Raw genomic sequence first — 4,801 nt, forward strand, 5'->3', positions numbered from 1 at the left:
CAGCACATTCTTTGGTCACCAGAAGTTGTTCAAAAATACATATTTATACAAATACATATACATACGTATTTCATATAGGCACATATTTATGTTCAAAAAGTTACTCCATATCTTCTGTATTTAAAAAAGAAAGAAATAATATTTCTGTTTCATACAAGCAGGTTACAAATTACAAACAACAACAACAAAAATCTGTCTAAGTGCTCTCTTTATTTGTCTTCACAGATTAATTTGAGGTTTAATATTTTTTTACACATGACATATTCACATGTCCCTTACATCTATAACATATCATTTATTCATGTTATGTTATTTATTTTCAATAACAGTGGACGTTTAATTTTTACATTTAGCATAATCATAAAATATACATATTATCAGATAGGCTAACTTAAATCTTCATACACAAGTATTTTTAGCAATGGTTTCTTTGAGCTGCAGTGGAAAGTTTCCTCCCCAATCATTTGGTCTGAACTGGGGTTAGTTCACTCCTATGGCAAACAAAAGTACCTGTAAATTCTTCCTTCTCAGTCTGTTTCTTACTTTGATTCTCTGTCTTGTCATCACTGCAGCAGCAGCAAACATGAAGCAGAATTAAGAAAATGCTTAATGAAAGGAGCATCACAAAACCATGAATCTGGAAGAGGAGAGAAAAGAAGGCTAAATCAGTACATTAGGATGATACAAAAACAATCGATGATAGCATTATCATATCATATCATTTAGAAGATGCTTTTATCCAAAAGTTACATCACATTTACAGGGATAATCACAGGGAGGTAAAATTATGTGCAGACCAAATTTATATTCACGTATTCCATTTTTCATTTTTCTTACACAAAAACATAGATGTTATGACATTTATCCTTTTTAAGCATGTACAATTTTAGATAGATTCAATTATTCCTAAACACCAGAATAAAATGCAACCAGTTGTTTCTGGTTTTGATTTTTTTAACATGACATTTTTGAAGCGGGTGTGAATTCTTCAATTATCTGACTTACCTGTGACTTGACGATAAAGCTGGTCGTCAGAGCCTGGAGCTCGGTGTCATTTCTTCCTGGAAATAAGTCAGTGGGTTTACACCATCTGAAATGTAGCTGATCATCTGTAACATACACTCCGTTCCAGTCTGTGTCTCGACAGGCAACATATTCACCATCAAGGAGCACAAGAATGATCCACACAAAAGGTGGAATCAGGCAAAGCAACAACATTTTTAACAGTTGAAATACAAAAAATGTATATTTAATTTTATAGTTAATCCACAGTAAAATAATACACATTGAAAAAAAAGCTAAAACAAAAGGGCCGGCGAAGATAAGGTTTGTTATAGTCGCATTCAGCTTCGCATCGCATGGGCATATAAAATCTTTATCAATCAAAGCCTCCAAAGAAATTAATACAATGATCATTGGAAAACAGATGGAAAGAGCCGTCAGCTCACTTTTAAAAATTTTAATCATTGGAGGCATGTTTTGCGGTCTACACAGTTCCCAACAGGTGAATTCGATGGTGCTTTGACTGCTCCTCTGTTTTATGGTCTCAGGAAATGCTCGTAATCTGGCAGATCAGACGCTCAGGAAATTCTCAAGGCTGGACAGGTCCCCTACAATAAATAATATTTGTTTACACATTGTGTTATTTAATATTTAAAGAGTACGTACAAACTATACATTTCTGCTTGTATGTGTGTGTGTGTGTGTGTGTGTGTGTACCTATAAATTATATGCATTCGAAATTTGGATTTCTAAATTAGATGCATGAAAATACAACTTTCAATATAAATATACAGTATAAAATATAGAAATATATATTAAAAGGAGACCAGGATTTACTTTTTTATATGCTCTTCCGGTCTGCTGTGCTGTGTTGTTGAGTTTCAGTTTCTGCTCTCAAAAATGCTACAATAAAATATGCATAATAGAGAGAGAGAGAAACATATATATAATTTGTAGTAATTAAAACGGACAACTTTTAAAAACATTAAACAATTCTAACAATTATTGACACTACAAAAATACAACAATAATCTGTTAACTTTGCAAATTAGATTAGAATAAATATACATGTCTTCGCAGGAAACACATTGTCATTTTAATAAGAAATAGTTTACATTCTTACCATGTATTATAGCCTTTTACCTTTTTAAAAATGAAGTGAGTCAGAAATTTCCTCTGTGTCATAAGTCACTGGGAGCATACAATTGCATCTTCAGAATCAAGAATGAAAGAAAATGTTGCTTTATATAGTGGCAGACCTCATGACTGAAACAAAAATTGGTTTTGTGATTGCTTCCCGATTGCAATATCAGCTTTTCACTTTCACTTTCAAAATTGATCATGTTCAGTGGGGAGGATTGAGGAGGGGAAGGGAGGCAAGGCCCTCTTTAACATTTAGTGACCCATTAAAATATGAGCTAAGATTTGAATGCATATAAAGTATTATGAGACAAGTATATGAGACAAGGAATCAGACATGAAGTGAAAGATTTAGGACAGTTCATCATTTTCTCCTTCTCAAAAATGACTGCATTTCTCTCACTTTCAGTTGTATATTCAGATCATGTCTGCACAGTCATGAGAAAACTTCTGTTTGCATGAACTCCTCAAATCCGATTTACAAAAGACTCAATAGAAGAGTTATTAGAAAGAATGTCGTTTCAGAAATGCATGTGTTTTCTTTAACACAGAAGACAAACATTCAATTAGTGGCATCTTTGTCTCATGGACTGAGTATACGATCTTTATATGGTGCACAGATCACCTTTATGAAGAAAATAATTTTGTTAATTTCAGTAATTGAATCATTAAATTCTCACTTCTGAATACAAAAAACTGCAGTGAACACTTTGCAGGAAAACATTAAAATAAATCGAAATGAAAGTGAATCCTTTAAGAGTTACTCTTGTGTTCTTCATTTTTGTGTATGTGGTTAATTTCTGCTTCTGCTTTACATTTAAAGACAGCTATTACATACATTCTGACCAAAAAAAAGAAGAAGTGGTTTTTCAGCAAGAACTCAGAAAGAAAAAACTACTGTTGAATACACTGCAAATGCAGTTAACTAAATTAATTTAATTTGACTTTAATTAATTTTAGTTCAATTTCAAATATTGTCACAAGTCGGTCAGGCTCATCACAACGCACTCCCTCACCTGAATATTAATCACCAGCACCTGTTCACCATCCAATTACCAATCTTCCTCAGCACTATAAAGGCACACACCTCAATGTCTCAATATATATTACATTATATAAAATGGTTAAATTAATTGTGTTTTATATATATATATATATATATATATATATATATATATATATATATATATATATATATTAGGGGTGACCCCATATAGTCAATGAATCGATGCTTTGATTAGAGGAATCTTATTCGTCTACCAATCTAACAGACGAATATTCACGGGGTGTTATTGATTATGCCATTTTGACTATATGGGGGAGCTCAAATGTCTTATTTCACATAGAACTACCAGTTTTCTCCCAATAAGTTAATATACAGCCTATTATGATAAAGCTGTAAGAATTTGAAAAGAAAGAAGCTTCAAATTAATATTTTAAAGTGCATGAATAAATCCAAGTGATTTTCAAAACATTTCAGCCGGTGTATATATATCGTGGATATATAATTTACCTGATTTAAGATGCATTTGGTCAAGCGCTTCATTGTAGTACTACGGTGATATCTCTTCAGCGCACAGCGCGAGCAGGTCAAACTACAATGCAAAATATCAATAACTATGACTGGGACTGTTATATACTTACTGTTATAATGAGAAGACCATTATACTAAAATGCTATGAACTTTTAGAGTTTAGCTGCCGTGTTTCTGCACATTGTTTCGTGAAGAATGCGTCCACAAAAGTTCGCATTCAGAGACCCGCAGACATCTTCATGTGCATTCAGGCCCTTTTTGCAAATAGCCTATAAGTCTTAATATTAACGTTATGTTGTATAAATAACAAAGCACATTCTATTTTTAATTATGAATCCCATTGATTAAAAACTTGCTATCAAATGCATCACTCTACTGGTCATCTTCAGTGAGCGCAGCACAAAACAGAAATACAGAACATTAACTGTTAAAGTTTTAGGCTAATGTTATAATATTTAATATATATATCTGTTAGGGGTGTAACGGTACGTGTATTCGTACCGGACCGTTTCGGTACAGGGCTTTCGGTACGGTGCACATGTGTACCGAATGACGGAATGCAATATTTTGTGCGCGGAACATAAGTACATTTTCGTGTTTCCAAACGAATATATTAAGTGGCGGAAGTCTCCGCGTTCAGTGCAAATCCCGCCCTGCAGCTGATTTTAAGGTCGGTGACACACTGGATGCTGGATACTGTTGTCATAAAGACAAGAGCCTGGTCTGTCGGCGGTCTCCCTGTCACCTACAGCAGCAGCAGCGCGCCAGCGCCGCGTCAGGCATGATTCTGGTGAAGCAGGCCTACAAGCTGGGATTGGTAATGCTGCACTGTAATCATAGTTATTTATTTATATTTTTCATTATATTTTATTATATGATATTGGTTTGAGACTGAAAGTATTTTATTTAGTGGAGAACTTTCTTTTTGTATTTTATATATATTTTATTAAAAAGTATTTAAAAAAAAAAAGTGTAATAGTAATAACCTGCAGTTTAATGTTTGCATTTCTTTCCCTTACTGTACCGAAAATGAACCGAACCGTGACTTTAAAACCGAGATACGTACCGGACCATGATTTTTGCGTACCGTTACACCCCTAATATCTGTTAATCAAAACATAAAAC

The 4,801-nt window shown here is 33.5% G+C and overlaps 1 long non-coding RNA gene across 1 annotated transcript; it reads right to left on the reverse strand.

Annotated features, from left to right (window-relative positions):
* Window positions 1-248: 248 nt before the first annotated feature.
* On the reverse strand, window positions 249-2,214 carry LOC132131611 (uncharacterized). Its single transcript, XR_009428903.1, has 4 exons — window positions 2,126-2,214; window positions 1,840-1,905; window positions 1,006-1,610; window positions 249-637 (listed from the first exon to the last, which is right to left on the reverse strand). It is a non-coding gene; the product is annotated as an uncharacterized LOC132131611 (long non-coding RNA).
* Window positions 2,215-4,801: the final 2,587 nt, after the last annotated feature.

Source organism: Carassius carassius, chromosome 48 (assembly GCF_963082965.1).
Source record: "Carassius carassius chromosome 48, fCarCar2.1, whole genome shotgun sequence".
NCBI lineage: Eukaryota > Metazoa > Chordata > Actinopteri > Cypriniformes > Cyprinidae > Carassius > Carassius carassius.